Source organism: Anastrepha obliqua, chromosome 3 (assembly GCF_027943255.1).
Source record: "Anastrepha obliqua isolate idAnaObli1 chromosome 3, idAnaObli1_1.0, whole genome shotgun sequence".
NCBI classification, from domain to species: Eukaryota; Metazoa; Arthropoda; class Insecta; order Diptera; family Tephritidae; genus Anastrepha; species Anastrepha obliqua.
The window spans coordinates 92,981,573-93,007,600 of NC_072894.1; the positions used below are offsets into that span (position 1 = coordinate 92,981,573).

The window sequence follows — 26,028 nt, forward strand, 5'->3', positions numbered from 1 at the left end:
TTTCAGCAGTTTTCCAATACATATAGATATGGTGCAATTTGAATGTGGCGTTCATTATTTCAGTAAACTTATATATTGTGCATTAAGGAAGTTGTTTTAAAATTTCAGCAGTAATAAGATCATAACCCAGGCGTCTTTTTTGATTTTAGCTTATTTATTTCACCAAGCAATTCGGCATCCGTAACAAGGGGAATTTCGGCATTAGCTTTATACGTAAGTGGCTGCATTCCGGCTGCCCTCGGCGTGTCATATGGCTTAAAGATGCCCTCGAGGTACTCAGCAAAAATATTAGCTTTTTCTTTGCTGCTTTTGGCCCAAGAATTGACTTCTTTTTTGATTGGTGGGTACAGTGTGTTACTGGCTGTGAAAAGCTTTGGTGCATTTCCAGAGTGCGTAATCAGTGCTGCGTTCGTTTGATAAGCCCTTTAGATAAGTACTCAGAGTTCTGTTTTTAAAATCTTTTTTTTTTTTTTGGAAATTTCTTTTGTAATTTTATTTAGCCGTTTTTTGTCGGATGGAGATCTTGTACGTAGATGGAGATCTCGTACGTACATATCTTTAACATCTTTGGTATATTTATGACCTGATGCAACAAACTTTTTTCCGAAGTGCTACTGCAGGCTGCCTGTTGTATAAGGTTAGATAATCTTAATACTCTGGCGGTTTGTTCAAAATTCATAAAAGAGGGCAGGAAAGGGCAGGGCATTTCTTGAAGAAATAATTTAAAAGCCCATCATTATTCGGTAGCGAAGAGCTTTTAATGCTCTGAATTCCATCGATAGTTAGCGAAACAGTGCCAAAATTTACAGAATCACAAGAAATATCGCACATCAGTAATTTGTTGAAGCAAATGTGATTGGTTTTTTAAGTAAGCCCTTTTTTACTTCCCTTTCAACTGATTAAAACCACATAACTTTCGGACCAGTTCCCATTTGCAGAAGGTGCGACGACTATGAACTACTTGTATACGTAGAAATCAGTTCCACTAGTTGGATACCGCAGTCTAGTGTGCATATGTATATGTGTGTGTATGTAATTGAATGCCCATTTCGAATATTTCAATTGACCCAGTTTCAACATAAAGATAATCGCAATGTGTAAGTACATAATTACAAGTACACAACACAGGAAACAAGCATCAACAACAACAACGAATAAGAAAAAAAATATAGCAACAAATAGTAAAGGCAGTAAAGTGGCAGTAATGGCCAGAGTACAAATAAGTACAAAATTGATATGGAGTATACAAGTAGATGAAGGAAAGTTTTGCGGTAATGTCGATGGAAAGTCGAAGGCCACAACAAAGATACGCGATTAAGACCGATGTTAAAGACGCCGCCACTATCACCGTCAAAACCATTTATGCTGATTATCCTATTAGTCCATATTGCAATATTCACAACTGTGCTAACTGAGAGCGTGTAGAATAAAAGCAAATAAAAATGAAACTTCCAGCCTGCAAATTTTGTATGTTTTAATTAATTGGTTTTTAATAAAATTATAGTAATTTTCTTAAAAATTCGACATTTGCACTATAACCCAGGTCCGTAAATTGTGCAATAATTATTTGTGGCTTTTAAATTTCAAACTAAATAATTGTTTTCTATTTTTTGTCCACTGTCGGGAGAAATAAATAAGATAGAAATGAACCGTCCTAAGAAGAATTTTTGCGATTTTCGCTTTTGGGAGACAAAGTGCTATGAAATAATAATATTTGAATAAATTTAAGTGTTAAGAGGCGTTAAGTGATTGAATTCAGAATGGAAATATTAGGAAGCAAATCGCAATGAAACACATAGGCAAATTTCGGGCGAGCGTACAGTCTCAGTCCGAGTAAAAAGCAAATACAATCGTATATGGATATAATAAATGCAAGGCCTGTTCACAGTGCCCAGGTTATTCCCTATATCAAGGTTAGTGTTTTTATTCAAAAACTTCTTTTATTTGTTCAAAATACACGTATGTGTATACATAAAAGAAACAGATCATTAAAAGAAATACTCACTTTTTCTAAGAGTTTTATTTTTAGATGTTGAAATTGCCTCTCCCTTGTAGATTTTCTCCGAAATTGTAGATTTATCTACCCCAAATATCGAAACGCTAACGCCAATGATTTCAGAATTTTCCTTTAAGGAAAGGAATTTCTTCGAAGACATAAAGCACTATAAATTTATTAGCATTTTGAAACCTTAAAATATATTTAAAAGACCACACTTTTATTCCCAACTGGTTTGCACTCACAAAACAAAAAATCAAACGCTAGCGCTAACGTCAAATTACAATTTAGGAAAATACCCGCTTTCGTTTCTGATTATTTTGCGTAAACTTATTTTTTTTTTTGCTTTCTGCTTGGTGTTGTTTTATAAATTTTGTTCACTAATTAGGCCTTCGATTGTTCACTATTTGGAGTACTCCATTTAAAAAAATCAGTGTTCACTATATCCAGATACGACTGTAACTTTAAAATAATCGACTTAAAGCAAACCAAATTGCAAAGAAAAACTTAGCTTAAGTCAATATTAGCGACTGCCAATATTTCGGGCGAACATATTTTGAAAATTATATTTTTATGAAATTAAACCATCTTTCATTTTGGGTAGTGTGTATGCTTACTCAGTCGAAAATTTTATAAAAAATTTGGACCAATTTTATACATTTGGAGAAAATGGTCTGAAAGGCATCCTACATTTTACGATACTATACTACTTTATGTAAGTATATTTCCTTTTTGTAAATAGTTATTTACCGGAATTTCGTGGTCGTTGTGAATTTCATCAGCGGATTTTACAGGAGTTACAGGTATATTGCTAAAAATTTCGGCTACCTTTTGACTCACGTACTTAAGCCTATTTGTGAAAAAGCATGATAAGAAATCCTCAGTAGAATCAGTGTCTAAATGAGCATATTGTGACCATGGAAAACCTCTTTTTACCATAAAAACGTACCTAAGAAAATATCTGTTCTTTCAAACCTATTGAATTGGTGGAATATTATACCAACAAAATCACCTCCTGCCATTATTTCTGATATCAGTCTCGTATCGTATATCAGTCACTAAAGTGGACAATTGTCGCTGGCATACTGTATCACGGGGTGCAGAGATGGAAACTTTGTAATAATCTCTGTAGGTATTTCCCCGTTGGAAGCTTCGATTTTGTACAACTAAACTAATTCCAATTGAAGTAAACAAAAAATGTAAATTCTTTCTCTATAAATTGGCTACTTGGTTGGCAAAACCCTTTATGAAAATTGGAAAAAAGGCACAAGAATCGAGTTATCAGGGACAATGTGTTCGAAATTCTGAACCAAGAATCTTGCTGGTAAAAATTTTAATGATGCAGTACGACCAAGAAGAACTAAACATTTAGAGCTGATGAATTCCCGAAAAAACCACGCCAGGTGTCTAACAATTTTATTCTCGAGAAAGCAATGAGTGCACCATATACAAAACAACCTCCAAAACTGCTGAGAAGCTTGAAATCTTTTACGGTGATTAAAACAGAGCCTTGGTTCTATGGCTATTATGCCATGCACCTTTATGGTTTTCGTTTAAATAAGGAGGGGTTTTTTAAGAGCTATAGGAGAGTTTAAAAAAAAACACGTAAAATTCAGAAAAATGCATGCAATTTTTATTTAAATTGTTAGTACGGTCCATATAATTTAATGCTGAAAGATTATTTTATATAAATGTTGACCGCGACTGCGCTTCAAATGGTCCATCCGCTTAGTCCAATTTTGGCATACTCTTTCCGATGTTTCGGCCGGTATCTCACATATAAATGCTTTAATGTTGTTTTCCAATGCGTTAATTGAAGCAGGCTTGTCTGAATAAGCATGAGCTTTAACATAGCCGCACAAAAAATAATCTAAAGGTGTTATATCGCACGATCTAGGTGGCCAATTGACAGGTCCCGAACGTGAAATAAAATGTTCACCGCAGTCGCCTCTCAACAAGTCCATTGTTACGCGTGCTATGTGGCATGTGGCACCGTCGGCTGAGACCATGCAAGTCAAACTCCTGCATTTTGGGCAAAAAAAAGTTGGATATCACTTCACGGTAGCGCACCATTCACAGTTACGTTACGATTCGCAGCATCTTTGAAGAAGTTCGGTCCAATGATACCTCCAGCCCATAAACCGCAACGAACTGTGACCTTTTCTGGATACATTGGTAGTTCTTGCAATTCTTCTGGCTGATCTTCACTCCAAAATCGACAATTCTGCTTATTTACGTACCAATTGATCAAAAAATGAGCTTCGTCGCGGAACACAATTTTTCGACTTTAAACTTTCTTCGCAGAACACGCATTTTTTTAATAATATTCAATGGTTTGCAAGCGTTGTTCGTTTGTAAGATGATGAATCGTTAAAATAATAGACCAAACTGAAGATGTTTGACAGTGGAACAAAACACGAAACGTGCGTCAGCTGTTTAAAGCAACTGTTTAAAAAGATAATAGCTAAAAAATCACCCTTTAGATGCACTTCCAGTTGGAGCATCTGAAATATTATATTCTTGCACTACATCCATTGTGTTTTAGAAATTGAAATTCGTGTTTTAGATTCGCTCTCAAAGCAAGATCAGAGCACACAAATCGGTGCTTATTGGACCAACTTTCTTGACGAGATGGATCAAGGGTAGCCAAATAGTATTGTACGAGGTCTAGAGACTGGGTGGGTCTCCATTCAGGAGAATACATTTTGATTGATCTTTATCCAAGTATGCGAAGATATTATCTTGTAACTGTTCTAGATTACATTTCCTGTTGAGCATTTTATCCGGAATAAACCCAAGGAATTTTGATTTCTATGCATTTATCTAAAATTTTTTCACAACAAGTACACGAGTTTGTGCTTTATATATACCAAGAGGTCTAGCTACTACGACAGATCTCAAAGAGTCATTTGTAACTAATCACAAAGGGTTGGCGGCAAGTTGCCCCTGTGGGCGAAAACTTTATGTCTTTTTCATTCCGTTCGAATTATAAATGAACTACCGACTGACTTCAAAAAGGCGAGAAAGAATACCTTTTTTCGCTGCGCTTGTTACAAAATCGGTAAGAATATTATTGAAAGCGCCAGGAAGACTTTAATACCGGTAGAGCAAATTCTGATCGAAAAAAATAGAAAATAACGAAAGTCGGTTAATAAATAGAATTTCTACTCGTATTACAGAAAATTGTTTTCCGCTGGATTTGCAATAATTTAATTGTCATCATGCACGGTGATAATATGAGTGCTTCCTAACAATAGATTCATATATAGAGGGTGGTGAACATAGTGGTTTTTTAATCATATGTTATTTTTTATAGTGGCAACACTCTCTTGCTGGAAATCTTAACAGAAAGTTGGCGAAATGAATCTCTTTTTGCTTGAACAATGTTGATAAATATTACGAATTTATTTCGAAAGTCAATGTTGCATTCGGCAAACGGTCAGGGCTAGACATGATAAATGATGTTTCTGTAGCCGTATATTGAAGACATGGCCTTGAACGATCTTTGGTTTTATTAGGATGGCACGCCATGCTAAACAGCCCATTCCACAATCGATATTTTGTGCACCAAGTTCGATAGTCATGTTATCATTCATGTCATGTCATGTAGCCTTGAAGTTGTGATTTGGTGCCATTCGACTTTTTTGTAGTGTGCCGTGGAAGACCAATGTTATGCGAACAATCCATTAGTATTTCAGGCCGTTAAGGTGAATGTCGAGAAGTTATTCGAGAGATATGGCCAGAAACTGCAATTAGAGTCTTGGAAAAATGGTTTAATGGAATGGGTTACTGCAAAGCCAATCGAGGCAGCCAAACGAATGCAAAAATAATACAATAATGTACCGAAAAAAATTAAGTTCAATTTTTGTTAATTTCTTGGAATTTTTTAAAAGAAATCAATTTGTACAAATGTGCTGGAGTAAATTGAGTTTTGAGATTATCATTTTAATTTCGGGAGACAAGCATATTCAACTTTTTTAATTTGTAAATTGGTGTAATTTGCGAATTGTGAGAAGTTCGATAAACTTTTTAACAGCTAATTAGTCAGTTCAGACATAAATACCAATCGCATGACAAACCGCACTTAAGGTCATTGAAATATGTAAATCGAATTAATAAACCCCAAACCCGCAATTCACAATTAACTAATATAAAAAAAATATATATTTCTGTCGTATTTATAAACAGTACTGCAACTACATTTCCGAGTATCCATGTAGTATCATATACACACGCCTTACAATACTAGCAAATTAGTCAACTGGATTACGTGGATTTAAAGAAAATCGAAATCAAAACGAAAATGCATTCCCGCGAAATGGCAACACAATGGCGCTACTTCTTGAGAAAATCGCGTCTATGCCAGACTGTCTAACTTAATTGACTTCGGGAAATTTTCGATCCAGCGCTGTGCCACTAACAGCGCCAGCGTAAGTGGATTTAGATTAGGTGCAGATGTATAAGTGTGCGTATATATGTGTAAAAGAGGTGTTTGGGAATCATATGGCACACAATAACAATTTGCTGCTTGCCACACGTTATACGCTCCCACACGCAACTCGCCAAAAGCACGAGCTGGTCGTCGAATCGCGTTGTATGTGGCAGTAATCAATTAATTTAATGGAGCGTGTTGTTTCTTACACCAAATATGAACAAATATATATACACCTACATATATTATATATACACATGTATGTATGTAATATATGTGGTAGCACTTGTTTTTGTGTCGAGCAGCAATTCGTCACTTTATTTCCGACATTTCCTAATTGCTGTACATACTTCTTGTGAATTATGTGCGAATTTTGCGAATATAATCCATAAAAGTAATGAAATACATATAAAATACATGCAAACCAGAGGTTGTTGAACTGTATTTTTGACTCGTCGCATTTTTTGCTTTTGTTTACTAAAGGGCGGCCGCCTCAAGAGAATATTTTTGTGGTATTCCGCTAGCGGATGGTGGATTCCTTTTTTGACAGAGAGATATCACGTTTTCATACCAACATTGGCAAAGCTTGGAGGGAATGAAAAAAATGTCTTATTAAATCTTCTTTATAGGAAAATATTAAGAGTTACATCTAAAATTGGTTAGACAACTTACACTAAACTCTGCAGAGTCTTTCTATTGGTACTATACGATATATTGGATAATTTGATAGCTTAATTCGTAACAAGAGGTGCACAATATACGGTGTGCGCCCTTACAATCTGTCCAATGAAATTGTGGAACAAATTTGACAGCTCAGAAAATTCTTCTCATCACAGCTGGAAAGGCAGCCAACGGCGATCAATACAGAACACTTTGTGTTACCGTTAATATTTATGCGAAAAAGGTTTGGTCCACATAGAAATTTAATATTTCATAGGGAATTTTCTTTTCTTTTTTTTCGATTATTTTTTATGAAAAAAAAAACAACTCGCATTTTGTGCAAGATTTTAGTTTAATCGCTGACAATACAGAGTTCCCGAGAAAGTTGTCCTGGGTAGTTAAGGCCATTATTATTTATTCTGACTAATTTGGTTGTATGATATTATGTCAAAAAGTTAACCGTTTCGGAGATCTTCGATTTTAAAGATTGTTAAAGTCATGATTGTTGAAGACATGCTAGTTCAAGGGTCCGATTTTTTCTGTTTTCGTGATGGTTAAAGTGTTTGTTAATTAACGATGATTGTTAATACGTGGTTACCATTCAATAGTGCCCGATTTGGACCCCGCTGTGGGCATTAAAACATTAAAATCATATAAAATGTTGTTCTAATTGGAGTGACGGCTTGGCAGGCAATGCCAAACCTGCGAGTGTATTTCTGCCATAAAAAACCATCTGCCCTTCGTAGGCGATATAAAACTGTAGGTCCCTTCATTTGTGAGAAAACATCAAACACACAGCACAGATAGGAGGAGGAGCTCGGCCAAATACAAAACCACCAATTATTCAGCGTTACCGGGATGATGTCCAAAACTTTGCCGTTTTCGTAAGCAAACATGTGTTTTTTGGCATAAGAATCAACTTTTTTAATATTGGCTCAAGGATCCGATTTTTATTCTTTTTTTAGTTAAATTTCATGTCAATTAATAAAAATCATCAATAAAATATAAACCATGATCTAAAAGTTAAAAGTGGCTGTTTGATAAAGTTTTTAAGTCACGGTTTTTCACTGTTTCCTACTTCCCAGCACTGGAAAATGATTCTTTGTAGGGTGCCTTTTATATTTCGGGATTTGGCAACCCTGGTGTTGCAATCTGGCAACTGACAGCTGTATCGCAAAGCTTGACATTTTTTGGCTTTTACGTGCTCAGAACGTTTTGTAATACCAGCGCTATTTGTGTTGTTTACAGCAACTTAAAAGATTCATCTCGGTCCTAAAATGGAATTAAATCGTGAACATTTTCGTGCGATTATTTTTTACAACTTTCGACGTGGATTAACTCAGCAACATTGCATGGATGAACTTAATTCATTTTTTGGCGATGAAGCTTTATCATGGACCAGAGTTTATCGATGGTATGGAGAATTCAATCGTGGTCGTAGTTCACTCCAAGACGAATTTCGTGAAGGTCGTCCAAAATCAGTTGTTGTGAGATTGAGACAATCTTAGGCATTAGTGAGACCAGCATACATTCAATATTGCATAAACATTTGACTGTCAAAAAATTTGTTCGCGTTGGATCCCACACAATTTGTCAATCGCTCAATAAAAGGCTCGTGTCGATTGGTCGAAGGAAATGCTTAAAAAATACGATCGCGGGGCTTCGAAACACGTCTATGACATCGTGACAGGTGATGAATCATAGATTTACGCGTATGAGCCCGAAAGTAAACAGCAGTCGACTGTATGGGTGTTTCAAGATGAGCCAAATCCAACAAAAGTTGTTCGCGCACGAAGCACTTCCAAGCAAATGGTCGCCTGTTTTTTCGGAAAAACTGGACATGTCGCAACTGTACCACTAGAACAACGCAGAACAGTAAATTCTGAGTGGTACACAACCATTTGTTTGCCAGTTGTCTTCCAAGAAATTAGGAAAACCAATCGCCAAAGACGGATCACTCTTCACCAGGACAATGCGAGCTCTCACACATCGGCTCAAACAACTGCATTTTTGAGCACCCAAAACATCGAATTAATGGGTCATCCGCCGTATAGTCCTGACTTGGCACCGAATGACTTCTTTTTATTCCCGTACGTAAGAAACAAACTGAGAGGTCAACGTTTTTCGACACCTGAAGAAGCGGTTGCGGCATTCAGAATGCATGTTTTGGAGGTACCTCATTCAGAGTGGCAAAAGTGCTTCGACAATTGGTTCAAACGCATGCAAAAGTGTATAGATCTTCATGGAGAATATTTCGAACAACAATAAAGTGATTTTCGATGATTAAAATTTGGTTTTGTTCTCTAATCCCGACATATAAAAGGCACCCCTCGTAGAAGTTATTCTGTAAATTAACAAAAAATCTGCTTTGTCTTTTAGTTAATCATGGTACCGTATTATAAGAATAATGTAACTGAATAGACTCTGCAAGTTTCCACTCGATTCCAAACATACGTGCAAATCTAGGATGAAAATTTCAAAGGAATCAGTTAACGCAATTTTACGTCATCGTGGAGGTCAGTTACAAAAACACAGTTTTAAGGGAAAGGCATTCGAAAGTTCAAATAAATATTAAAATAACTATGACCAAGGTGCTCCGAATATTGGAAAACTTCTTTACCATCCTTTTGCATACATATTTAGGAATCAGTTTTTTAACATGTTGTGTGGCCGTTAGCCTCTTAAAGAGTAAAGTTAAACATCAACTAGCCCAAAACCATAGAAAGTTTCAAAATTAAAATTCGAGACGACATGGCAGTCCAATCGCCCGCAACGCTGGCATATGTAGAAAATATCTAATATATAAAGAACTCTCCTTTGTTTTACCAATAACTCCGATCTCTTAAAAGACATTGTTGTTGGAACAATTTGAGATAAATTAGAAAATTATAAGTTTAATAAAGGAAGGTAGCCAACTTTTATAAATCTATTGAACATTGTCAACGTCGTTCAATGATTCCATTATGATGAGGCTGATACGTGTTTCTGGGGAAAGCCTGTTCATAAAAATCAATTGACTATTCCTTCTTATTACTATATATATATATAAATTATTATTCTAAAAAGATAAAAGACGAACTATCAACTTACCAATGAAGTATTTCACATAGCTTTCTGAAACAAATATAGGGAAGAGAAAATTAGTTTAAGCGTTAGTTTTAAAAATATACGAGTGCACATTAAATAAAATCTGTAACTATATACTATGCATGTGTATATGTAAACGGAATAAATAAATAAGCCAATAAATAAATAAGTAATTTTCTGCACTAGAAAATATTCAAATTTGTATCACCGGGTAACAGTCTTCGACTGCTAACGCACCAAATTTTGGCTTTCAAGCCATTTGTCAGCAAAAGTCAGTTATTTAGCTTATATATTTACTTATATGTTTGTGTATATATAAAACAAGGGTATTTCGTAGGTGCGCCTAGATGTTGTTTTAAAATAGAAGAGGTAATAATTTATGTAACATCCGCCAAACAGTCGATTCATGAATGCCTAATATTTGAGAACGTCGAGACATCGATGTTGAAGGTTGTTCAGCAATACTTTGCGCTCTAACAGGAATACAAGTATTTACAATAGAACGTCTAGTTTTGGACTGCCAGCCATTTTTCTATCCTCGACAGAACTACAGGATTTTATTGAAAAGTTAGGAGCCTTTCCGCGCGGAGCGTCTGCCAAGCGATCAACCGAATCAGCTGGTTCCCCCACCATTGGACTTTCCCCTTCGACTAGAAACCTGTCCGAGTTCGCTGGCAACAGCGGCGCAGTCAACATCGCTCCGCGCGTGAAAGCTGTTTTAAAAGTGTGTTAGGATTTTGCAGTGGCGAATATGGAGCGATCGTTGGAGCAACGTTACTCGATCAAATTTTGCGTAAGGCTAAACAAAACGAGTACCGAAACCATTGGGCTACTCAAGGAGGCTGTCCAATGCCCAGGTAAAACGGTGGCACAAGTCGTTCAAGGAAGGCCGGGAGGACGTCGAAGGCGCATGTCGAAATGCAAGGTCAAAACCATGCTGATAATATTTTTCGACTCTCGAGGCATCGTCCACAGGAAGTTCGTACCTCCAGGAAGCACCGTAAATGCGGCATTTTACAAAGAAGTGCTCCTTCGGCTGAAAAACCGCGTCGCCTGGGCTCGGCCCGGCCTCGTCAACAATTGGACCCTTCATCACGACAATGCGCCGGGGCACACCGCCTTCCTCTGCACCTCTGCATTGGCCAAGATGAGGGTTCTGGTGCTTCCACACCCTCCCTACAGCCCAGACCTGTCCCCTCCGGACTTGTTCTTGTTCCCGCACCTGAAAAGAAAGCTGCTTAAAAAAATAAGGCTCATTACTTTTCAATCAAACCCTGTAGATTGTCTTACACCCTTTGTTTTTGGTGTTTGGCCGAGCTCCTCTGAACATCTTGTGATGTGCGTCTTGATATTTTTCCACATATGGAGGAACCTACCGCCCCTGGATGGTAGTTGGGCTTTTATGAGGATTGGTTCTCGGAGCTATCAAACTATGAGCTGCATAACCTTTACAGTGATATAGACACAGTAGCTCTGCTGGCTTGCCCATGTCGTACGAATGAACCGAAACACTCCAGCTTTACAAATTTTTAGAGCAGGTCATGAAGCTAATAACAGAGGAAGATGGATGCTTCCTCTGAAAGACCAGGTGGAAAATAACTTGGCCTCACTTGGCATTTCCAGTTGAAGTCAGTTGGCACAAAAGAGAAACGACTGGTGTGCTTTGTTTGGTGTTTGTTGGCCGGGCATGAAAATGACAGAACATTTTATTTTGAAAGCGCTCGCCACTTGGCAGGCAATGGCGAATCCCCGAGTGTACTATATTTCCTCATCACCAGTTGATTTTATTGTACATTCTTCTTATTTCTCAATTGTTTACTAAGTCGAAGTTATATTAAAATATAAAAATAATGCAAGTCATAGAAAAGAGCAAGTCCATGTCAATTTGGCCAACTAACTTCTGGCAAACTGAGAGTTGGAGCGAGATGTGCTTTGTTTCTGTTTATCTACCTAAAGTAACACCTAAAAATATCCTGCTTGCGCATTGCACTCGTAATAATGCAATTTCATTGTAACTAAATACACCATAAGTAGCTATTCATATGCAAAAAAAAGTGTAATTATTTAGCTTTAGAGCCGATTGTCTCATAACTTGATTACAGGTCACGGCATGATCACGTCATCCTAACAGTCGGCAGTAAGGTTATATGCTCCGTAGCTCAGTACTACAAACCTGGTTTGGACTATACAAACCACTTTATACGCATATATAATATCTTACATATGTGTGCAATTATTTAATAAAATAGAGATTTAGAAAGGCGCCTTAAAAGAATCATTGCGGTTGTATGAATACTTCGACATTTTTATTATGTCTACGTTCTAGTTGAACTTGGCATAAACCGCTAGTTTATGGGCATTAAAAAACGTGTACTTTTTGAGCTAAACTATGATCTCATACTAGTTTAATAAAATTATTTATGTCAGGTAGTTAAATTGAAGGAACGGGTGTTTGTACATTTATTCATATTTTATATGTTATATTTAACATATGCGTATGTATCGTATATTTTCGATTGGATTGACATTACAACAGTTGCTTTATCCCAGCTTGTTTTGGGTAAAAATTCTCACGAGAAGTTCGACAATTTTTATAAAACGAGCTTCCTAATGCGTTTCTGCAAATGGGAAGTTATCTAATAAACTATAACTTACCCGCTTGAGTTCGAAAAACCTGTAGGATCAACTCCTTGTAGCAAAAATTAAGATGAAGGCTTCAAATTACACGTTTAGATGTTTAAAATTAAAAGCTTTCAGGAAAATACACTGGGGGGTAAAAATGTTCGGCGGCCACCTTAGCCGAATGGGTTGGTGCGTGACTACTATTCGGGAGTGCGTAGGTTCGAATCTCCGTGCATGATACAGAAAAATTATAAAAAAAGTTTTTTCGAATACCGGTCACCCCTCGGCAGGCTCCGAGTGTATTTCTGCCATGAAAAGGCTCCTGTTAAAAAAAACTGTCGTTTGGAGTTGGCTTGAAACTGTAGGCCCCTCCATTTGTGGAACAACATCAAGACGCACGTCACAAATAGGAGGAGTGTACGCGCCAATTATGTATTTATGTAAAAAACAACTGGAAAGATTTTATAAAACATTTCAACCCTCTAACTCCTGAAGAGATTAGCCTTTTTAATTTTTATTGTGAAAATCAGAAAACTGATTCAGGTGTTAAGTTAAGAAATCCACTTTTAGGGAGTGTCACAGAAGTTACACAATTGAAGATTGGAAAAGAATAACGTGAAGAATAATAGATTAGATGGATGGCGAGACATGTGATCCTGTGGAGTACTACTAGTTGGGAGACGATGAAAAAAACTTAATCAATTGAGGTGCGAAGCGCGACAATTTGAGCCGTTAGGACCCATTGAAAACATCACTTTTCAACGAGACAATAACTTCAGCTAGTCTGGCCTCGCATAAGATACATAGGTGGAACTAAAGCGGTCTTTGGAAGCAAGGGAAAGTGGTATTATATTAAAAATTTATTTGAGTTGCTTGCAAGTTTTGCAAAAATGAATATTTTTTTATATTAAAAATTCTTTTCAATAAAAACTAAATAAAATAAAATATTAAATAAAAAAAAAATTTGAAATAAAATCATTAAATGCAATTGAACTTTGAATTTCTTTTTGCTCCTTAAAAATATTAATGATTAAATTTGATCATGAAATCGGTTGAACTAGATCTTTTAAAAATACAAATGCAGACATCAGACACACGAGCAGTTCTTCGAACATTTGTATATATATTAATACATCCGCAAACATATGTATATGTATGTGTGTAGTAGATATCATTTCAAAGTTTGAATTTAGTTAATATATTTCTATTAATTAAATATAGGGGCCATGAAACACCAGACACCAAACACGATATGTTCTAGTATTCATCGCACCTTAGCAGGCAATGGCAAACCTTCGAGTGTATTTCCGCTTTTTCAGGCTCCTCATAAAGAAAGAATCTGCCGCGCGCAGGTGGCATAAAATTGTAGGCCCTTCAATTTGTGGACACACATTACAACGCACACCACAAATAAAAGGAGGAGGTAGACCAAACACTCGACATTGGATGCAAGCGCCAATTATATATCCATACATTACTATTTATATTTCTGGCCTTGGGTACTTCTAGTTCTACCAGGTGCCATCTGACGTATCCATTGGAAAGTTAGACAAATTTACCATAAACGCAGTTTTCTTTACAGTGGCATTAAAAATTTATAATTTTGAAGTTTGTGAGAATATTTATGTGCTGAAACTCTGTTTATGAGCAATGCCATTTATGAAGTTAATATTTCAGTTGCAAAACCAGTTCCGAGAAAAAGAAAATGAGGAATGAAGGCCCAAATGTCATCAGCGCCTATCTCTAAACTAGGCATTCATCGAGTGTAAGAACTCATTACGTTCATTTGTAGGAAAAGATAGTCAGATTGAGGGTAGCGTGGTAGGGCCCAGCAAACATATTTTTGTTTTTTGACGTGATAACGTCTTATAATTCGATTTAACAGGCTGCACGCACGAAAAAATGTGTCGTTACCTTGCTCATTACTGTTCATATGTAGTTACCTTGCTCATATTAGTGTTACCTTACTCATATTAGTGTTACCTTGCTCATATTAGTGTTACCTTGCTCATATTAGTGTTACCTTGCTCATATTAGTGTTACCTTGCTCATATTAGTGTTACCTTGCTCATATTAGTGTTACCTTGCTCATATTAGTGTTACCTTGCTCATATTAGTGTTACCTTGCTCTTTAGTATTACCTTGCTCATTAGTGTTACCTTGCTCTTTAGTGTTACCTTGCTCATTAGTGTTACCTTGCTCATATTAGTGTTACCTTGCTCATATGTAGTTACCTTGCTCATTGCATTGAATGAACTGCAAGCGAAAGCGCGGAAGGAACGACAAAGCAAACAAAGCAAACGAACGGCAACGTTCGACATCTTGCTCTCCCCTACTTAAGTGAGCGTATATATGTATGTATATGCGCATATGTACATATATAAATTCACGTATTTGTATTTGCATATGCCTTCTTATTGATTATTATTAATTTGATATACTTGAAGAATTTAAAATAAAACCAAGTTTGTTAATAATACCTGTTGTTTTAATGTTATTATTATTAATTTTTTTATTATATATGAAGGAAAAAATGTATGGTAATATTTACCATATCTATACTAATATTATAAAGAGGAAAACTTTGTTTGTTTGGTTGTAATGAATAGGCTCAAAAACTACTGGACCGATTTTAAAATCTCTTTCACCATTCGAAAGCTACATCACGAGTAACATGGATTATATTTTATTTCGGAAATAGGGCTCGAGATATAGGTCAAAACGTGGACCCGGGTAACCTTCGAATGTGTATGTACAATATGGGTATCAAATGAAAGCTGTTGATAAGTGCTTTAATACGGGGTAATTTTCATACCTATTGATGACTAGGGTCTGGAAATATATGCCAAAACGTGGACCCGCCGTGTCTTTGCACCGAATTAAACCAAACTTCCACACATTGTTAAGGAGGTATTGAAGATGGTTTCCGTATAGTTTGGGTACCTATTGGTAGATAGGGTCTCGAGATATAGGTCAAAACGTGGACCCGGGTAACCTTCGGATGTGTATGTACAATATGGGTATCAAATGGAAGCTGTTGGTGAATGCTTTAGTTCAGAGTATTTCCATCCGCTCCGTGACTAGGGTCTCGAGATAGAGACCAAAACGTGGACCCTAGAATGTGTTTGTACAATATGGATATCAAATGAAAGCTGTTGATAAGTGCTTTAATACGGGGTAATTTTCATACCTATTGATGACTAGGGTCTCGAATTATATGCCAAAACGTGGACCCGCCGTGTCTTTGAACCGAATTAAACCAAACTTACACACATTGTTAAGTAGGTATTGAAGATGATTTCCGTATAGTTTGGATACCTATTGGTAGATAGGGTCTCAAGATATAGGTCAAAACGTGGACCCGGGTAACCTTCGGACGTGTATGTACAATATGGGTATCAAATGAAAGCTGTTGGTGAATGCTTTAGTACAGAATATTTTTCATGCCGCTCCGTGACTGGGGTCTCGAGATATAGGTCAAAACGTGGACCCGGGTAACCTTTGGTTGTGTATGTACAATATGGGTATCAAATGAAAGCTGTTGATAAGTGCTTTAATACGGGGTAATTTGTTATGTTATGTTATGTTATGTTGTGTTATGTTATGTTATGTTATGTTATGTTATGTTATGTTATGTTATGTTATGTTATGTTATGTTATGTTATGTTATGTTATGTTATGTTATGTTATGTTATGTTATGTTATGTTATGTTATGTTATGTTATGTTATGTTATGTTATGTTATGTTATGTTATGTTATGTTATGTTATGTTATGTTATGTTATGTTATGTTATGTTATGTTATGTTATGTTATGTTATGTTATGTTATGTTATGTTATGTTATGTTATGTTATGTTATGTTATGTTATGTTATGTTATGTTATGTTATGTTATGTTATGTTATGTTATGTTATGTTATGTTATGTTATGTTATGTTATGTTATGTTATGTTATGTTATGTTATGTTATGTTATGTTATGTTATGTTATGTTATGTTATGTTATGTTATGTTATGTTATGTTATGTTATGTTATGTTATGTTATGTTATGTTAAAGTATATGTTATGTTAATGTTAACTCATTCTCTATATCCATACAAAATATGTATCAAACAAATAAAATTAAAATTTTCTTTTGAAAAATGCAACCATTCAATCAGTATTTTCTTATGACGTTATCACGTTAAACTATCGTCAGTAAACCGACTTTGCAGACAACCTCTTTTTTATTATTAAACTAGTAGTAGCTTAACATCAGCTTTAAACGCATAAAAGTTGATCCATTGGGAATACAAAGAACTATATTGTCTGCGCTTTGAAAAGAGGACTGAAGACTGTAGATCATAGCATAATAAGTAACAGTGCCTCAATATGGAGTTAGGCCCAGCAATGAGCGATCTAACAACAGGACTGAATTATCCAGGGATTCCCTTTACCACTGACCAGTGATTTGCAGATTCGTTTTGTTTTACATAGAAAAAAACTTGTTTATATGCATACAAATACAAAAAGGGGAGCAATTCTGACTAAACAAATTTTTACAAAGCGACTTCAAATGCGTTCCCCGTGGCAGCCACATAGCAATATTTTCCTATTTCCTCAAAAACCGCATTTTGCGCATATTTTTTGTAAGTGGAGGGCGTTTTAAAATTATAAATAAATAAAAAAAGTTGCTATTAACCCATGATAAAATTTGTGCGCCATCTGTGCGATTGTTACTCAACTACTGGTTTCCTTTTGCAGCTCTGGCACCTGCCAACAATCGCACCATAGCTGATAGTCAAGGCAAGTGAATAAATAACAGGTACTAAAGAAAATAAATTTGTTAGCAGAGGGAGGGGTGAAAATTCATTCAGAAGTAAAAATGTTGGTGGTATTATCACACAATAATCGTTGCGATTGGCTCCCAAAATTGCACTGATTAATGTATAATATTAATTGTTTATGACAGCGTAATATGTGGCAACACTCTCCACTTTGCCAAATGTTCGCGAACTGCGGTAGCATGAAAAATGCTAATCACTTTATTGCGAGTGTCGCATTGCTTTTCACAGCTGTGCAATTCAGAAACGAGTATGAGGAAATGCAGCAGCAAGTGACTATGAAGTATAAATATATTTTTGGTATATTTGTTTATGTGTTTTGTGGAAAGCTATAGTCAGTTCGAGTACGAAGTGAATGGTAAACTTGAATTAAAGCTAATTAAATGTGAATTGTGGAAATATAAATTGTGCGCAATTCCTTTTAAGATAAGTCTTTTTGTAAAATCCGCTGTTGGGATTTTTTCCAACTAGGCGAACTTCCATATATACATACACATATGTACATATCTGAGTATGATGCTGCTCGTGTAACCACTTGCACTCTATCTTTATAGGAATTCCATAGTTATTTTCTTTTTTTCAAAGAGCAAAACAAAGTAGCAAAAGAACGAAGGATTATTTTAAACTCATCTTTACGACCCTTGACTGTTATGTAGTACATTACAATATTATTTTGATTGATATAGACTTAGAAAATTATACAAAATACATTTAGAACATGCTATTAGACATACAACTGGCTTAATTGATAATGAATGTATTATACTTATGTCATTGATGTTTGTCTATAACTTTGGGTTATGTGCGTTGCGTGGCTGGCTTGAATAAAAAGCCATCCGTAGGTCCAATTTTATGCCATGTATTCGAAGTTCCGCGACTATAGATGGGTATAATGCTTCTTGTTTTCCTGTATAGACCAGCGACTTTACATCTCCTAATCGAAAATAAGGGTCTCATATAACATTGCACAGTGTTCGATTTTTAAATTTCAGATGAAAAAGTGAATTTCATTTTATAGTTTTTGAAAATCTGGCTACCCGTTTACAATGGCAAAATGTTCGAGAACTTTCACATTTGTGAAGAAGTAAAGGGTTTTAAAAGTACCCGCCTAGATGTTGTTTTAAAAGGAAACATGTAAAAATTTAGATTCTGTCTGGGTTCACTATTTTTATTCAAAATACGGCTGTTGGCAATTATATGTGAATAATGACATATTTTAAATACCCACCAGGAAATTCGCCAAACAGCCGATTCAGCTACCAATACCACCACTGATGCCACCACTTATTGATGATACCAAAATTGATGTATCCAGAGATAGAAATTCAAAATGCTTAGGGCATTAACAAGTATTCAGTATATTCGCAATGGGAATACTCGCAGAGATCTTAAAAAAACCTATGGCTACAACGAATGTGGGGAATAGTAGAGAAAAATTACTAATAAAACTGCAAAACCACCAAGACCCATTGTGAATGCGTTACTTAATATAATATAATATACATTAGCCGCCTGCGTAGAAGAAATTTATCAGTCTTTTGAAGAGCTACAGGGGTCAAGTATAGGGTTTGAGTTTGTGTTGCTATAAAAAGCGCATTCAATAAATAAAGGAGTCAGACAAGGTTATATATTGCCACCCCTACTTTTTGACATTTATACAGAACAAATTTTCAGCCGGTTTGCACAATAGGTATATTACATAAGTGAATAGGTGCAGGTAAAATTAATCACACTATTTTACCTGTATTATAATACAATATATCATGCTATAATACGTATCATGATATTATATATTTGTATCATGATATAAAAGTTGATGAAACAACTGGAAACTTATTGGTTCCTGGTTTGATGTTTACTTCGGGCACGAAGCAACTAATCGTATAAAAATATTCTTATACTAGACCACTTTCCTATGCAAAGGTAAGCCGACGAGTGCATTTCTACCACGAGCAACGTTTGTCATAAAACCGAATGTCGTTCGGAGCCGGTCAGAGCAGTCATCTTAAGCTTCATAATGTCAATCTTAAGCTACATAAATCCGATGTTCAAAAATATATAACAATTTTAATTCTTGCCCGTAACTGAGCGCAATTGTTTATATTCATAGAGGCATTAGATAGAAATCAAGAAAACCGAACTTGGTGAAGCTGCAGTAAAGATTCTTCTAGATGTGCGCAAGAATTTCATATAACAAAACAAGAATTGATTATTAATTACAAAATGTGCATCAATCAAAACTATTGCCTGCACCAATATAGGTGCTGCATGAGTCATGCTGAACAATGGTAGCAATAAGCTGCAAATTGAAAAAGAATGCGAAAAGGAATAAAAAAATATGTATATATAAATAAACAACTTGATTCACGTTGATTTCCAGGAAGTAACGTTTCCTCAGTTGCCTTGCAGTCTCTTTGGTCGGGCAACAAGTTTCAATGTGTGGCATAAAGGCTCTTGTGAGTACATACATACCCACATATTGTACAATATATCTACGCACATACATAAACAGTCTTATTCCAGTCCAAATGATCAGAGTCAGTGAATACTGGTATTTGAAGTTTACAGAGACTTGGCTTACTTTGGTTTGCTCTTTGCAACTCCTCCGCGTTCTTGGCACTTTTTTGCCAGACCTCAGCTATTCATTCTACATATTTATTTGTATGTATATATGATGTATTCCCTCACTCTTACTACTTACAAAGCTTCTACATATGATTTCTCGGAGTGTGTTACAAATATAAACTGATTCTTCCAGTTTTTGACTGTGCAACTTCCAATACACTCTACCTACCAATTCCTCACCATGGCTGTTTCAACTTTGCGGTTTCAGAACGACATCATTCCATTGGCCACATCTAAGAAAAACTTGCCACATTTCTCAATTCTTGCAGCCTCACACAGCTTCCTCTTCCCTCACTTATACATAGGCTTATGTTGCTGTGCAACTTTTTGCTTTTTGCTTGCGCTTTCTTCACTTTTTCAGATTTTTGCCATCTTTTTACTGGTTTTTCTTTTAATTCTCTCGTCTTTTAATAGCAGGTTAAGTTGGCATTTAAGCTTGAGTGGTTACAAATACTTTTGCGATTACATGTTTGTATAAGTGTGCGATTGCGTGACGAAGAGTGCATTGCACTTTAACTGACCGTCATTGAATGCTTGCGAGTCAATGGATTTCGCTTCAATTTTGGCAAAAACTTGGCGGGAAATTTTAGAACAGTGCTAATAAAACTAGATGAAGTTGAACGGAAGAGGCGATTTGAATGAATGAAAATCAGTGCAGAACGTACAATGGTTGTTGAGAGATTTAGCAGACTACGCTCAATAAAGATTTTCCAAGTTGTGCTTGAGTTTACAAAAATGGTTAGAAATTATCGTATGCTCATATGCAGATGTAAAAATTATATGAAACTATAAAATCATTTAATAAAATTTCCATTATCTACAATGAACTCTTCAACTATTCTGACAGTATCCGGGACAAAACGAACTTACTGGCCGGACAGACGCTAAATGTATTCATCGGGAGACACTTACCACCTTCCTAAACTCCCAACCTCTGAATGCCGTCATCGAAGTTTAACCACCACCTATTCTAGATGAAGAGCTTCAGCTCCCCTGAAAGACTAACGTAATTTTGGCACAACCTACCTATACAGAATTGACGCCGACATACCCAATGGACATATATTGGGGCTTTTCACACGATACTAACCACCTTTTAACATGCCTCATCAAACCTACTCACCTAACACTCCTCTCCCTCTGGACCCAATCTGCCGAAACATCACGTTTTCTGGGCCTACCGTTAGGGGAGTTAGACGACGACGACCGGTGACTACATTGCATTGACAGGGTTTAGTAAGTTGCTACAACATCAACAACAACCCATCGATTGCATTCAGAGAAGAAATTATGTTATGAGGATGATTATAGGTTTTATGCTCAACTTCTTCTCATAAGTAGTAATCCAGGGGATTCAGGTCTAGCGAGTTAGGTGGCCATATGCTCGGCGTTATGCAGTCATGGAAATTTTCAGCCATCTAAATTTGTGTCGCCATCGCTTTGTGTGAAGAAGCAAAGTCTTGCTGAATGCTGTATGGGCTCTTACCGCATGCACTATCATCCAAGGTTTCACTACTGTCTCTAAAACCTCGATAATCCTCACTTAAAGAAGATTGAGTCAAAGAGTCCCCTTCTTTAAGGTGCTTTGGTGCTTGCTCCCTTCACGCAAGTGGCTTAGTCGGTAATGAAATAAACTCTATATGAGTTGTGACAACCTTTAATCAACCAAGCTGAACAAATCATAGACCTTTAATAGGTATAAGCTAGCTCTTCCATAGTTTCCAAAAGCAATTTGGATTAAGTGGCCGCCGTTATTACAAGGGGAAAGAAAAGTTCTTTTTAGGATTTTTTATCAAATTTACTACTTTTTCGGTTCTTCTAGGGTCTTCAGCTTATTATCTTAAGCTTTACTATTTCAAAAACCAAACCGAAAGAAGTTTGGCGGTGTCAAATCCCGAAATCTTTCTAACTGGTCAATATCGCCTCTACTGTCGCATTGATTTATCACAAATTAATGGTTTTTATAATAGCCTAGTGTTTATTTCAAATAACATCAACTACACATTGTCAGAAGGCATTGCTCCCATATCTTTAACTGATAAACATCATGTTCCTCTTTCTCTTGAGTTGGAATTTTATGAATTTTCTGAGGTATCCGATGAGCCTAACATCAAATTTAACTACAACTCATGCGACTTCTCAATTTTTAACGACAATGATGTTACCTCTTGTTTTCATTTTTTTAAGACTAAGGTTTCTGAGCTATGTTTTAAGCACATTCCCATTTATCATAAGAGAGTAAATAAGACACCTTGGCATACCAAACGGCTTAGGCATCTAAAGAATCTAAAAAACAAATTTTCTAAACGGTATAAAAGGTCTGGAGACCTAATGCAGTACTCAAAATTTTAATGCCATTTAAAAGAGTTTAACTGTTTGAACAAGTTCTTATATAGAAATTACATCTTGAATTTCGAAAACATATTATTTCGGATTCGAAGGCCTTTTGGCAATTCATAAAATCAAAAAAGTCTTGCTCAATGGTGCCAAACAATGTTTTTTATAATGGTAAATATGCAAATTCTGCCATAGAATCAGCCAATTTATTTGCCGACTTTTTTTGCTCTAATTTTGAACCCGACTTAGACTTCGATTCTAGTTTGCCCTCTAATAGTTTTTCACCTCTCAATTTTGGGACTTTGTGCCTATCTGTTACTGATGTCGTCTGGGGTATTATGAAGCTCAAGTCTACAACGAAAACTGACTGGGATGGCCTTTTGCTGAAGAACTGCTTGTGTCTCGCTGAGCCTCTTACAATTATATTTAATAAATCGTTATCCTCCGGTATCTTTGTTGACGACTGGAAATTTACTTCCGTTACGCCTATATTTAAGAGTGGAAATAAAAACCATGTTAGCAATTACAGACCGATTTCGAAGCTTTCTTCTGTCTCAAAACTTTTTGAGATAACAGTGAATGATAAGTTATATTTTGCTGTCAAAGGCCTAATATCTACCAACAAGCATGGTTTCGTTGCAAGTTGCTCCACTGTCACTAATTTGTCTATTTTCAATGATTACTGCATTTCAGCCTTCCAGAACAGATCTCAAGTTGATACAATTTAGACAGACTTCTTTAAAGCGTTTGACAAAGCATCGCACCGAATACTCTTGTCTAAGCTTGCATTATTGGGTATACACTCCACGTTTTTGTCGTGGATCAAATCATATTTGTCCAACAGGCTCTGCGTTGTAGCCGTTGATAATACGACATCCCGTGCATTTATTGCTTCCCTTGGTGTCCCACAGGGAAGTATTCTAGGACCCCTTCTCTTTATACTCTTTATTAACGATATTGGTTCTTGCTTTTCTTTTGCAGAACACTTTTTGTATGCTGATTATCTTAAAATATTTGCGGTGATTAACAGTGTTAGGGACTCTGCAAAGTTGCAAACCGACTTGCACAATGTCTGGAACTGGTGCTATTTAAACCGTTTGTCACTAAATATTAGCAAATGCTTTCACGTAAAATATGCTAAATCAAACTATACTTTGCATACTTCGTATAGTATTGCTGGCTTACCTTTGCAATCCGTTGAGGAAATTAAGGACTTAGGCGTTATTTTCGACTCTAAGTTGAATTTCACCAGCCATGTTAACCACGTCATAAGACGGTCATATGCGATGCTAGCATTCGTACGCCGAAATTTTTCTGCATTTACCAACCCACAGACTCTCAAAACATTGTATTGTTAGATTAAGTTTAGAGTATGCCGCTATTATTTGGAGACCGTACCAAATAGGTCTGTCTAATCGGATTGAGAGAGTTCAGAAAGTTTTTCTTCGTTTTGCGCTCCGATCTCTAAACTTTTCTGAACCTGTACCATCGTACCGCTCTCGATGTTTATTGATTGACTTAAAACCACTTGATAGCAGACGATCTATTCTATCGTGCTCATTTATTATTCGTATCATTTCTGGATCTATTGATTGTCCTTCCCTTTTAAGTAAAATTCAATTGAATATACCCAATATGAGGCTCCGACAGTACGAAACCTTTAAAATTGGCTTCTCGAGAACCAACTACGGGCTGAAAGCTCCGATTCCTAGGGCATGCGCAGATTTAAATATTATATGTTTTTCAATTCTTCTGGTGCTGATTTTACATGGCCGTATGGCATCTTAGTCAATCATCTTGAATCGTTCTTCTCCTAGTAACTACTAACTATTGTACATTAGCTTAATATAGTCTGTAAGAATGACATTCAAAGACAAAAAATAAAAAACAATAAAAAAAAATTATAAGATTGTGTAGTATGGAAACCCATACTGGAAAAACTAGAAAATCTGTGTGTGCTTTAACGACTGCTGCGCTGTAAAAATATCGTGTAAAAAAGAATATAAAGATTTTAAGCCATTAAAAACGGATTTGGTGTCTACATAGAATCAAGCGGGACAAAACTGCACTTTTCTCTTGGAATGCATGCATCTGTGTTTTAAGCGGAGGTGTTTGCTGTTCAAGAAGCGATGAACTTTGTTGTGGAAAACAGATGGAGAAGCAGATTGTATGTGTCTGCAGTGACAGCAAAGCTGCTCTCATGGGCCAAGAAGCCCTCCAACCACTTCAAGTTGAATCCTGTAAATCTAGACTCTACCTTCTGCAGCCATTAAAGCCTCGGTTAGCAAACGGGTTACTTTAACCACAAGCCAAAGATATAGTAAAGAACGAGAGTTTTTGGAAAACAAAATAGCACAACCAGTAACACCGGACAATGTTGTTCTACACATGAAATAGTCTAAAGAAGTATGGGATTGTATTAATCGAAAGCATAGCACTAAATAGCTGAAGTTCTGTAGTATAATAGTCCACACTTTTCCTGCGATGTTGCAACTTACGGTTGTGCTATAGGACCATTTTCTCGATTGATTTATTTGGATGCAAGCAAACTGACGATACCACACATAGAAACTTGCCTTTCTGTGGTATGGACAGATAAATGGTGGGTGAGAGAGTACTGTTATGACAGGGGTGGCTCTCTCATCAAATGACCTAAACAGTGGGTGGTAACAAGCAGATGCTACTTTCGACGTATTGCATCAGGACAATAACGGACGTTGAGTTTGGAGCTCAAATCGCATTCCGACGAATACTTAACGGTTGTACCGGGGGGATCAGTACGTTGACGGCAGGAGATTTAGTTCGGGTTAAAGTCCCACACTGACGGGGTTAGGCTTTCGATGCTTCCTCCTCGTAAAAAAAAACCCAGAAGCGAGCCGAGGCTGCGGATAGACAAACTGATCTTACCTGTCATGTCCAGACAATGCACTCAGCCCAGAATGTGGAGAGGAGGATGATGTGGCGCACCACTTTCTGCGCGTCTGCCCGACCGTCTGATCGAATCAGGTTTGAGGTCTTTGGCACTGATGTGTAAAGAAGCGACCACCTTGGCATCACAAAATTAAGATTTCGTCGGAGGTCGGGTAGATTTAAAGAAAATTAAAAAGGGAACCTGAGTGCAGTACAATGAACCTAATGTTGGCTGAGTGTTGTACTTGCTAGTCTGTCCCGAGAAAAAAATCCATTAAAAAATTATGCCTGTACTAGCTTTAACCCGCAGTCCCCGCTCGCGTAGGAGTAGTTTTGAGGGATTTAGGATATGTGTATAAAAGAATTACAAACAATAATTTCATAGAAAATAATTTTTTATTAATAACCATAATATTACAATACCCGGCATCCGTTGCTATCCCTCGTTGAATAAAATCAAAACAACCAATCAGAAAAATATCAAGCAAAATTATTTTTATTAATTTTCTATCTCAAACCGTTTTTGAACTTTGCAT

General features: G+C 36.4%; 1 protein-coding gene across 5 annotated transcripts in view; it reads right to left on the reverse strand.

Annotated features, from left to right (window-relative positions):
- Positions 1 to 26,028, reverse strand: part of LOC129243074 (uncharacterized) — a 436,614-nt gene that overhangs the window by 347,570 nt on the left and 63,016 nt on the right. For all 5 annotated transcript variants that reach the window (XM_054880171.1, XM_054880170.1, XM_054880169.1 and 2 more), the window contains exon 3: positions 10,179 to 10,202. The gene's annotated coding sequence lies outside the window, so the exon portion shown is untranslated. The remainder of the gene's footprint in view (positions 1 to 10,178; positions 10,203 to 26,028) is intronic.